The 12,969-nt window shown below is 42.0% G+C and overlaps 1 long non-coding RNA gene across 3 annotated transcripts in view; it reads left to right on the top strand.

The window, feature by feature from the left end:
* Positions 1-12,969, top strand: part of LOC132672329 (uncharacterized) — a 98,923-nt gene that overhangs the window by 24,821 nt on the left and 61,133 nt on the right. For all 3 annotated transcript variants that reach the window (XR_013557556.2, XR_013557555.2, XR_013557557.2), the window contains 2 exons: positions 1,470-1,527; positions 1,666-1,774. This is a non-coding gene — a long non-coding RNA (uncharacterized LOC132672329). The remainder of the gene's footprint in view (positions 1-1,469; positions 1,528-1,665; positions 1,775-12,969) is intronic.

Genomic DNA, 12,969 nt, shown 5'->3' with positions numbered 1-12,969 from the left:
AAAAAAATTAGTCACACATACAGATTGTTGGATACATAGGTGTTCTGTGTCACACTATTGGTAAACTATTGATTTGGACAAATGCAGCCTAAGCTTCTGACTTTCTCTATTCTCTTTTATTTTCCTCTTTTACATATAACTGTATTTAACTTCTGCTTTTGCCAAGATAGTTGTGGGAGGTTTTTTTTTTTTTCTTCCCCAAATACCAGCCTTCTTTTTCTCTGAGTCAAATAAGGTCACAAAACAGAGTATCTTAACACAACTCTGGTCCTCAATAAAAGAATCCAGTTTGTAGAAATTACATTAGTGGGGAAAAAAATATGAGTTTGATATTCAGCCACTTGGTAATTGGGGGGTGTTGGTCTGCACTCCTATTCCTTCCTCTGTAAAATAGAGATAATAATACCTCCTACTTGTGAAAAGTGGATAATATATGGAGTATATGTGGCACAGTGCTTAGTCAGTATTCATTTCCTTTTCTTTATGACCTTCTCCTCTTCTGGGGACCTCTGTGTGTTTGCTGGTGCTGCCATTTGAAAAATTTGGGTGAGGTCTGAAGGATAGATGAGTTGGAATTGACAGACAATGAGTAAGCAAGAGTTGAGGCTGCCTCCCTGAAGTGGACAGATGCATATTAACATTATTCTTCATAGGATGTTTAAACATAGCCCCCTGTTTTCTTGCATCTGGTGTGTGTGTGTGTGTGTGTGTGTGTGTATGTATGTACTGTGTACACATACATACACACACACCCAGAAAATCTCAGTAATTCCATTCTCCCTTGGCTTGGGTTCTCCTAATCCTAGACAGCAGGGCTGAAGAAGGAGGAGAGCAAGATAGGGATATTGGGGGAAGAGCTGATGAAAAGGTGCATTATTAAGCTGGTTGTATGTGGTATCAAGTGTGTCTGTTACCTAATCTCATGGGACTTTCTGAGAGACCATAAAAACAATTGCTTCTTAAGTCAGTCCTTCCTGGGCAGAAAAGAGGGAGAATTTATCCATGTGCTTCCATTTCTTAGTGTTCCGAAGTTTGCTTTCTAGGACATTAATTCTTTTGCACTTCCAGGTTGTGCTTTGTGGTACCTAGCAGGTCCCACGTCATCTCATCCTTCAGCATCAACTGGAGTAGGAGGCAAGATGTGCATTGTGTGGGCATGTGTAAAATTCTGTTAGGTGGTGCCCACATTAGGTTTGTCAGAGTCCAACCAGAGTTTGTCAATATGTTAGCTATTGGTGCTGGAATAGTTTTGTAACTACAGAGGTCGAGAGAATCTGAAGCAACCATAAGTGGTATATGAAACAATCCACCCCCTTGCACTATTCACATCAACCCATGTGCTGTCATGATACCTGTCTACCACATACAGTGATCTCTTTCTTTTGTTTGGTGAGAACAGCATGCTGTCAGCTTCAATTGATTCCAAGAGTATAATAAATATCATCTCCCTTCTTCTCCATCTATTCTAGAATTCCATCACCTTCAGTTGCTTGCCTGCTGGAATGACATGGATTCTCATCCCTGAGGGTATGTATCCATAGTTGCCTTGCCTTTGTCAAGCTATGGTTGCTACAATTGATTATTTGCTCAGCATAAAACCACCAAGAGATCCCATACTGAATTCCTGGGTTCCTGACACATCATTTTTTTATCCCTATTACATAGAAGTAATTCTGGATTCCTTCTCATGATAATGAAGATCAGTTACCCTTGACAAGACAATAACTCCTTTCTTGCCTATTGTTTCCTGGTATAAGGAGCTCAAAGTGAACAGGTAGGTCACACCTTTAAGTTCAGCAGGAACCTTTCTGTGTCATGCAATAGAAACATTCTCCCATCCCACCCTACCCCATCTGGTCCCCAAGGTCTCTAACTTTGTAGAACCTATGATTGGAAAGTACAAATTCTATGAGTTTTAGAAATATGGTAAAAGAACCCATTTTATTTTCACCCTGTGCTTCTCATACCCATGTATTCATGCTACTTATAATTTTTTTAAACGTTTATTTATTTTTGAGACAGAGAGAGACAGAGCATGAACGGGGGAGGGTCAGAGAGAGGGAGACACAGAATCTGAAACAGGCTCCAGGCTCTGAGCTGTCAGCACAGAGCCCGACGCGGGGCTCGAACTCACGGACCACGAAATCATGACCTGAGCCGAAGTCGGCCGCTTAACCGACTGAACCACCCAGGTGCCCCAATATTCATGCTATTTAAAATAAAGCATCACTGTGTATATGCCATTAATCAGCACATACTCTCCATCCTAGAGGACAGCAACCAATCCTGACCTGGCAACCTTAGCTACATGGGGCTCTCCAGTGTTCTATCAGACAGCTTCTCCTGGTGAAGGTCTATGTAGTTAGATGAGTGATTCATGTAACTGCATCCACTGCAACACTTCTTTTGGCATAAATAGTGATCTTGCTCCAAAAAGTGGTGTATAGAACAAGATGCTAATAGAGCAGGTATCCTGTGAGCTGGTGGATGGTGATGCTGAGGGAAGTGCAAGGGAAGGCAAATTGACATCCTAACTAGATTTCTATTTCAGTGAGACAAAATCATTATCCTTTTCATGGTAGAGGCGGCCCATTGTATTTGTCTACTGCCAACCTTTAGGTTGCCTCAAGGGATGGTGCCATAATGTCCGCTCAGAGTTAGTCTCTTTTCCTGGGAAACTGGATATTCACCATGACAGCAGCTGTATCTGTCTCGATGAGAGGATGTCCATGCTGTTAGGACCATCTAGTGTCTTTAGTCCTACTGTGTGGCCATTCTGTTGATTGGCCCATTTCATGAGTTTTGAGATTGCTAAGGCATGGGGCAAATGATGATATCTATAGGAAGTCATCCTGTTCCCTTAATTGTTGAGAGCCTCCTCTGCAGTGAACACTCTCTAATGAGCATTGTGGTGAGACACAAAGGTCTGCATGCTTCATCCTCGCTTCTATTAATTCATTTGCATACATCTTCCCCAGAACTAGTTGTGCTAAATCTTCCAGTGTTGTTCGTTTGAGGCCCCTCGACAGCTAGCCAAGTCATGCAACCTCTTACCAGGAGTCTAAGTATCTCATGTTACATCTCCCTCCATTAGAATTCGGTGACCAAGTGTACTGCTAGCAGCTCTGCCCCCTGGGAGTATTTCTCTTCACTGTTGTCCTCTAGAAATACCTCTGAGTGGAACTGTAATGGTAGTTGGCCATTTTCAGTCAGCACCAGCATATTATACTAACCCATCTGTGAACTAAGCCCAGATTCTTTCCTCTTTGACAATTGGTTGTAGGGAATCCCACTATGAGCTATAGGTTTGAGTTTTAGGAGAGATAATTATACAATAAAGATAGGTGAGTGGGAGTCTGAGCCACTTGCAATTTACTTGCACCTTGTTGAATTAGTTGGGCCCAATCCCCAATGTACTGTTTCCATAGATTGTGTTGCACTTGCTTGAACTTACAACACAGTGGGTCAAACAATATCCAGCATATGATGGGAAGCTCTGGTCACATAGTCCTTGATATCAGTACTTAGTCCCTCTTAGGGTCTGGGTAGAATGTCGGGTGTTGATTTTCAAACAGATAGTTGTTCAGTGCTACAGATGACATGGCTTTACCCTCAAGTTCTAGGAGATTATGTTGCGACTCTCCTATTGGGACTTGCCTGATCCTCCACCCAGCATTCTCACCTGCCACTGCAACCTTCAGTTTATAGTCAGAGTGGGAGAGCAAGTGGGCCCAGAGTCTCAACTTCCTGCAAACTCCTCTCTTGCTTTGGGTCCTATATGAAGCCGGCAGCCATCTGAGTCATCTTATAAATGGCTCCCCATTTATATCATACATAAAAAATGTTCCCCATTATCTTATGTTTCTTCAGAACCTAAAGAGGCCAACTCAGTGTTTGAAGGCACAACTCTTTGTTTGTTTCTAATTTATTTTTATTTTATTTTATTTTTAATTTTTTAATGTTTATTTATTTTTGAGAGAGACACACACAGAGTGTGAGCAGGGAAGGGGCAGAGAGAGAGGGAGACATAGAATCCGAAGCAGGCTCCAGGCTCTGAGCTATCAGCACAGAGCCTGACGTGGGGCTCGAACCCACGAACCGTGAGATCATGACCTAAGCCAAAGTCGGACACTTAACCGACTGAGCCACCCAGACACCCCTGTAATGTTTTTTAAAAGATTTTTATTTTTAGGTAATCTCTACACCCAATGTGGGGCTCAAACTTACAACCCCGAGATCAAGAGTTGCATGCTCCACTAACTGAGCCAGCCAGGCTCCCTGGCGCAAGTCTTTCTTAATGGGAGGAGGTACAAGATGCAACAGCTTGTTTTTATCTTAGAGATGTGCTTTCCAAAAGAGTAGCTGCTAAACCCATGTGGCTTTTTAATTTAAATGAATTAAAATAAAAAATACGTAAAAATTCAGTGTTACAGTTTCATTAGCCACATTTCAAGTGCTCAATAGCTACATGTAGTTAGTGGCTATTCTACCAGACGGCAAAGATACAGAAACATCACTGTGTTGGCAGAAGTTCTACGGCACAGCACTGCCTTTGAGGCCATGTCTGTACATGGCAGGTTAAGATTTGAACACAGGCCTGATATGATGTTAAAGGCCCATGCTTTTAAGACTTCAGTAGGTTGCAGAGGGGCTGAGTCTAAGCAGATGCTTCCCTGCAACTGTGTTCAACGGCAACATGAGCTCTCCAATTAGATTTTTGGGCAACTGAGTTTTGGTTCATGCGAAAATTCTCTTTGCATTTCAACAAATGAAAAAGGCACTTTATGTAAAGGCCAGGTCTGTCTGCTGTGGCAGCTCCCCACTTCTAACCTCTATTTCTGGGCAATAGTCAACTCAGAAAGCAGTTTTCTTTTTAAAGGAAGTTTTCATAACAGCTCGGGAATATTAAGCCTTTCCAAAGAGAAGGGCTGACTAGAATTGTTGGCAGACAGCAGAATCTCTCTGAATGCCGCACTTCTGCATTTCCATCTGCACTCCATGAAAGGCAAGGATCATTGTCCCCACAGAATGCAGCTAAATGGCAGCTGGAGCATGAATGGACAGGAAAAACACTCTCCTCCCTCTAATAACACCACTTAGGGCAGACAGGCGAGGTTCTCTTCTGAATGTGCTAAAGAGATGCTGTTATGATAAGAGTAATTATTGTACATTAGTTAAAATCCCATTTAGGGAGCATTATATTGCTGCTATTTTAAAAGAGGTTTGCTAACCTTCCAAGTTGTAGGGAGAGATTAATTAGTGTCAATGGAAGGATCTCCAAGATAAAAACAAATTAAGCCTCCTCATCCAGCCTTGCCTGCATGTCCTTGAGTTGCTGCTTCCTTTGTGACAGAGATAGTATTTGGTCTGATCTATTCTGGTTGGAAAGAAAGGAAGGGGACGCACACTTGCTGAATGGAATCTGATGTGTCAGACACCATGATAGGTACTTTAAAAGAAGAAGGCACCTTTGAACTAGGCTTTCCCATTGTTCCCACCCAGCCCACTGGAGAACATTGCTAAACTGAGGCATTTGTACCCTACGTACTACTGTGTTTGCAGCATAAATGGAATCATCTATTTTGGATGGCCCCTCCCAAGCCATTCCAGATGATTTACTTCTGCTTCATTCCAATAGGCAAAAGAAAATAGGGATTAAAAAAACCACGTTAGTTATTTGTTTCTTTTAAGTGTTTCCATGAATACTGAAGACATTTCCTTTGTGATTGATGGCTCAGAGAATATTTTAAAAATATGGCAGGATCAATACCTACCTGAAATAAGTGTCATTAACTTTTATCCTTTGTTCAGTCTCACTGGCTATAATATCTCATCATCCTTCCCATCAAATATTTTGAACTTGTAACCCAGATTTGCTGAGACAGACCTCATTTCATGTACTGCAACTATTGCCAGGTAAGGCAAATTACTACATGTGTACTAACAAGGATTTTGATTTTTTTAAAGTTTATTTTGAGAGAGAGAGAGCGAGCATGTGAGTGGGGGAAGGGCAGAGAGAGAGGGAGAGAGAGAGAATCCCAAGCAGGCTTTGGGCTGTCAGCTCAGAGCCCAGTGCAGGGCTCAGTCTCATGAACCGTGAGATCATGACCTGAACCAAAATCAAGAGTTGGATGCTTTACCGACTGAGCCACCCAGGCACGACCATTTTGATTTTTTTAATTGTTTTGAGATTTATTATGTAAATAATCTCATGGCATGTGCCTAGTTTTAGTTTCAGAAAACTGATGCACCTATCACCCAATCTTGACCTTTCCATGTACTTCAGTTAGTTTTACTAACTGTGTAACTTTAGGCCAATTATGCAGCCTCTCTGAGACTCAGTATTTTGATTAAAAAAAAAAAAAGGATAATAAGAGTCACCTTGTGAGGGTTCCTCTGAGGAACAAATGAAATGATGTATAAAAGCATTTTTGACTTTCCTTTCAGATTAAGATTGGGATAACAGGGACCAGATTTACCCTCCTGGCCAAAACAAACCAAAACTGGCTAAAATATGCGACGCAATAGTTTTTAAGACACTGGACAACAGGCAACGAAAGGCAGTAATTCTTGAGATGGGAAACACATGAGGCAAGCCATGTAATTGTCCCATCTTCCTGCCTTTAAAGAGTTTCCAGGCAGTGGAGCAGGGAGGCAAAGTCAGTTTCAGAGAAAAGAATATTACCATGAATAATCAATGTCATTTCATTATGATAAAGGGGTCATTGCATCAGGAGTACATTATAATCTTAAACACATGTGCACCTAATGATAGAGCTTCAAAATACATGTGGCAAAAACTGATAGAAGTGCAAGGAGAAATAGATCAATCTACAGACAGCTTTCTTAAACAGCTTTCAGTCTTAACTGTGATGAAACATTCGTCAATAATGTGACAGATTAGAAAACTCAACATGTTTTGCAAGTTATGTCATAGAAAACAACAAACGCAAACACAAATGAAGAACAGCTCAGCCGCACTTAGGAGAGAGGAGGTTTGGAAAACGGAGCATTAGGAAGCTGTGGAAGGGCTGGATAGGGAGCAGCAGGTGAGGTGCTGAAAGTGCCCGTGGATGACTGGCAAACTAGGGCGACCATGTGTAAGGTGGCAGGATAAGGTGTTAGGGGTGTCACAGCAGAAGTCCTCATACTTACCATTTTGTGAGAATGCCTTCCTTCAGGGTTGAACCAGATGTTCACTAAAATGCAATTTCACTTGGATAAAAATCTAAAAGGATGATGTATTGGTCAGGGTAGGCTGTTGCCCAAAATTCAGTAGTTTAACACAATAGGTATTTTCTTTTCCCTTTCATGTGACCACCCAATAGCATTGTGCTCTACATAGTCATTTGGGAGCAAACTTCTTTTTGTCTTAGTTCTGTATTCCTTCACTACCTTCCAGATTCTGTCTATTTAGCTAGTGGTTGGGGAAGTGGTTGGGGAAGGAGGACCAGGAATACGTGAAGGAGGTTTTTATATTTCAGCCTGGAACTGGCTCATGCCACATAGGTTCACATCCCATTGGTGGACGTTCAGACACATGGCCTCAGCTAACTGCAGGATGTGGTCCAGCTCTGTGTCCAGAAGAAAAGCAGAACCCTGGCATTTGTAAACACCAGTAATCTCTGTATCAGATGTCCTGATCTCATCTATTTATTGATGCTCTGAGAACCGCATGACTTTGTTGGGCACAAATCCTAATTCCCAGTTTCTTTTATTTTTTTAAAGTTTGTTTATTTATTTATTTAGGGGGGGGTGAAGGGGGGCAGAGAGAGAGGAAGAGAGAATCCCAGGCAGGTTCTGTGCTGTTAACACAGAGCCTAACGCAGCGACTTTATCTCACAAACAGTGAGATCATGACCTGAGCCAAAATCAAGAGTCAGACACGAAACCAACTGAACTGTCCAGGCACCCCACTACCCCAGTTTATTTTCTAAGTGAATTCAGTGGTTTTTATTATAGTAAATACTCATGGAAAAAATTTGAACTGGAGTCAAGCATGAATATTTTCTAACATAACTGAATGAAAATAAACCATTATACAAAGATATAAAAAGGCTTAATACATCATCAAATTTCAGAATGATAGAGGAGAGCAAAAGAGTCTTAAAAACAATCCATTTCGGTCTCCTAATTTTGCAGTGACAAAGTAAATTGAGACCAATAGAGGCTAAATGATGTGTTAAAATCTATGTAGACAATTAGCAAGAGATCTGGGGTCAAAACCTAATTGGTGTGGCCTCATGCTTTAAACTACCAACAAGAATTTAACACATCAAGATAAAAAGTCTCTGTGTGATACTTTCATAAGACACAGAATAGTTAAACAGTTTTGAATTTAGTAAATCTTTTGATTACATGGTTGCATAAAGGAATCTTTTATTTTTGATAGGCATTTTGCTATTTCAATTGATGAGATGGTAAGGGTCTACCAGAGAAGTACCTGTTGCCCACAGACTGACAATGACTTGAATTGGTATAACACTCAGAGTGGGTTTTCTTTAGGCAATAGTTGACCAATTTTCTTGGTTTTCATAGTTATAAATTTAGATCAAGTCAGAAATCTCATAAGGTACAGCCCTGTGCTCTTCGGATAGTTGCATTTTTCAGTTCTACACATAGACTTGCTTTGCAGTAAATGTCCTTTTTTTTTTTGTTTATTTATTTATGTATGTATGTATGTATTTATTTATTTATTTTTTTGCGAGAGGGATAGAGAGTGAGCAGAAGAGGGGCAGAGAGAGAGGGAGACAGAGAGTACCAAGCAGGCTCCACACTGTCAGTACAGAGCCCAGTGCGGGGCTCAAACTCATGAACATGAGATCACGACCTGAGCCGAAACCAAGAGTCAGATGCTTAACCAACTGCAGCACCCAGGTGCCCCTCAACAAATGTTCTTTTTCTTAATCTGATCTAAATGCTGCCATTTCCCCCTTCTTCATCTTTTGTATACACTGCAATGCCTCACTTACTTGCATTTGTCACTAGGGATTCTGCATGAATGGATTTTCCAGACAAATTAAAGTTTACCCACATTTACCAGAACACAATAATTTTACAAGGAGATCTCTCTAGACTGTATCATGTACACATCTATCACCTTTAAAAAAGCCTTGATGTCTTCCCTTTAATGTAGAACTAAGAGCGGGGGTCTGAAGCCATACTGCTTAGGCTTAAGACCTGGTTCTGACTCTTACCAGCTGTGTGACCCCTAGCATGTTACTCAATTTCCCCATGTCTGAGTTCCTCATTTGTAAAATGAGAATAATATTAGGACATTCATCTTAAAGTGGTTGTGAAGATTAAGAGTTGATATATGTAAGACACTTAAACCAGTGTCTGCGATATAATCCGTACTAAGTAAATATTAGCTCAAAGCATCACAGCCTATACTGTGGAGGAGGGAGAGGGAGAGCAGAATTAATTACTGGAAAAGACAAATACATTTTCTAACTTATGACAAGTTATAGGAAGGCAAAGTACTAAGTGCCATTAGAGTGTTAACAGGGAAACCAGATTTAGCCTGGCATTGTATTATAGAATTCTTTACATTTTAGTTTTTCCTGCTGATGTGTGAATTTTTTGAAAGCGAGAAGCATGTCTTAATCTTCCTTATGTAACTGTCAGTAAGCACAGAATCTGGTGCATAGCAGGGGCTCGAGACTACTATGGAAAGAGAGATTAAAGGAAAGAAAGAAAGAAAAAAATCGTGATTCTACAGGTATCACGATGAGAATATAAAGATGTTGGAGGCAAGTATTCCACAGAGGGTAGACAATTATGCTCCCTGGTGACCCCCACCCACAGAGGGGCAGCACCTCCTGAGTGAGGGTCACCGTCCTGGTGATTCCAGGCATCTGCAGCTTAATGAGGATGTATCCATTTATGCATTAAGGCTTATTCACTTTATTCAAAGCAATCCCTCAGGTCTTCCCGGAGGACTGGTTTGCTTATTTTATACAGGATTCTTAGAATACTGCTGACATGTTTGATAATCAGGGAGCCTTGGTTGGGGGCGGTGCTTATCTTGGGGAAAGGCAGTAAGCTATGTTTGAAGGCAGGTTTTCCTCCTCTCTTGAGAATTGAACAGTTTGAAAATAGGCTGCTTTCAGTCTTGCCTGGAATCAAGGGTGAAGGAGAAATACAGGGATTCAGTATCAAAGGGGCCCTGCCATTCTCCTGGTCTGAAGGTGAATTGATGCCACAGATCACCTGCTACGAGTGAGCTATGGAGGATAAAAGGGAGGAGCAGGTGGCCAGGTGCCTTGCCCCAGGTCACACAGTGGCTGAGCCTGAAGACCTCAGACCTGTAGGCTCCCAGTCTACTCCCACAGGGTGCAGTCACCCTGCACCACAACAAATGGGATTTTGAACAAATGAAACAACTTTTTAAAATCTATAAATAAGGAGAGAGAAGGGAGAGACTGAATTGTTTGAACCTTCAGTTTTAAATTGTGTTAACCTAGATGGAAGCCTATTTCATTTTATTAAAAGATTTTATTTTTAAGAAGTCTCTACACCCAAGCTTGAGCTTACAACCCTGAGATCAAGAGTTGCATGCTCCGCTGACTGAGCCAGCCAGGTGCCCTAAAACCCAATTTCAAAAAAAAAAAAAAAGCAATTAAAATAGCGAATAATGACAATAATACCAACAAACCCTTATATGTTATTTATTATTTTCTGGGCATCATTCTGAGTTTTATATGTATAGCTCATCAAATTTCTGTAACGACCCCATGCATGACCTAGCTTCTATTATTATCCCTATTTTACAGATGAGAAAACTGAGGCATAAGAGGTTAAGCAGCTTGCCCCCGGTCATACATTTGGTAGGCTGAAGAACTAGTAAAGATTTAGTTAGAGGAAGCAGGGTCATTATTAAATGCCTACTATGTGTTAGGTGCTTCCCATCTTGGTCAGGGTGCACCTCTCTGTCCCTTTAAATTGGTCCCATTCTCACCCATGGTAGGGACAGATCTTTCAATGTTATTATACATCCAAGCTATGCTAAGGAGACAATCAGGATCAGCAAGAGTCTTGTTTCATTTCAGGAGCTCCACTCAGAAGGTGCCTGGAATATGGCTTGTCTCAGGCTCAGCCACGAGGGACAGACCCTGCCTGTGGCTGGGACCCAGGGCAGAGGCTAGAAAGGAAAAAGGAAGTAAAGAGGAAATAGAGATTGCAGATTCTTTGTGGACTGAAAGACAACCTGTTATGAACAGTAGCAAAAAATGTTTGCAACATCCTCTGAATTCCAAGTGTGTTTGTGATCCAGCTACAAGAAAACCAGGCTCTTTCTGGTAATGGTCGATATCTGCATTCCTTCCCAGATGCTGTATAGCATAAAGGTAAAACCTCATTTCGTCCAACTGTCAAAGTTGTCCTCTAAGCTAAATAGTTTATTCCCATTTAAAGAACTAAGCAGGCTGAGATCTAGATAGCTACCCAACATCAGACAGCTAGTATAAGGCCAAGCAGGCCTGAGACCCAGGTATGCAGTTTTAAAACTGATACACTTTCCTATAATCCAGATGCTGCTTAAATATCCAGCCCAGTCCATAAATGTTTCCCCTTTTCTCATAAGCTAGCTGAGTTAGGGTACTAGCTGTTTAAGTCTAAGTCCTGGGTCCCTCTTCTGCGCCCCCCCCGCCCCCCCCAGCCTCCGAACCCCAGCAGCTCAGGATCCTGATGCTGCCCAGAGCCAGTAAAATCAGGGCCAGGTTGGGAAGTCCGAGGAGAGTAAATGGGTTGTGCCAGGAGGTGTCAGTGGAGGAACACAGGGGTGTCAGTGGGCTCCCAGGGGCCCTTTCCATCACCTAGGTGCTCAGTAACAGACTATCGATAACATCTTAAAAGAGAGAGCATCTAACAGCCCACCGACCCAGATGGCCAGCACCAGGAGCATTAGCACATTTTGTTCTTCTAGGAAGAAAAGAACCGCAACTGTGTCCTTGAGTCTGTTAAACAATGTTAACTAGAGGGAGGGGTCAGGAGAGAGGTACGTGTGGTGGTTTATGGGCAGGAGATGAGAGAAACCACACGGCTCATTTGCCCGGCGCTAATGGATCTGAAGTGAGGAGCCCTGATGCCAAGGGGACTGCTGTCTTGAAATGAGAAGAACTGAGAACAAGGGAAGTCCATTAGTGTCATGTTTGTATTTCTCCTCCTCTGAAGCTGGATTCCAGGCACACGGGGAGAAAAGACCAACAATTTCCACCCTCAATAGTTTTGCCCATTAGTGTCAAATTATCCCAGGAGGGAGGAGGAAAAGAAAAAACTCCAGCCGTGTAAACAGAAAATTTGGAAGCTTACTAGGAGGCCTCTCTCAGGCCCAGGCCATAGTCTGATGTCTTGGGGAGATGACTCGTTGGTAATTGGGGCAGGGGCTTGTTCCTTCCACCCTCTCCACCTACAGATTCTCAGCAAGAGATCGCCTTAACCTATAACAGGGCGTGAATCGAGTTCCACTGCCTAAGTTAAGCCATCGTTAAATTTGCCAAAACAAAATGGTTTTGATCTATGGAAACCAAACATAAAGAAGTAAAATAGAAATATCTAATATTTATTAGCACTTACTTTGGGCTGGGTATTGTTTTAAGTGCTTTATAAATTCTAACCTGTTTAACTTTTATCGTAGTGCCAAGAGCTGGAAACTGTTCTTATCTTCATTTTTAGTCAAGAACACTGAGGCCCAGTAGTGTTTCATCATCTATTACCTCTTAACAAACTACTCCAACACTTATTGGCCTAGAACAACAATAATACTGTTACCTCTTGCTTCTTTAGGTCATGGATTTGGACAGGGCATAGCAGAGTCAGGCTCGTTATGGTGGGGATGACTTATTGTCTGGGTGCTGCTCAGGCATCTCTTTCTCTGCATGGTCTCTCTGCATGGCCAGCTTGAGTTTCCTCATAGCATGGTGGACTCAGGGTAGGTGGGCCTCTTGCATGGTGCCCCAGGACTCTGAG

This window comes from Panthera onca, chromosome C1 (assembly GCF_046562875.1).
Source record: "Panthera onca isolate mPanOnc1 chromosome C1, mPanOnc1 haplotype 2, whole genome shotgun sequence".
In the NCBI taxonomy this organism is placed as follows: domain Eukaryota; kingdom Metazoa; phylum Chordata; class Mammalia; order Carnivora; family Felidae; genus Panthera; species Panthera onca.
The sequence above is the reverse complement of the archived record's forward strand: the minus strand, read 5'-3'. Positions and strand labels throughout refer to the sequence as shown.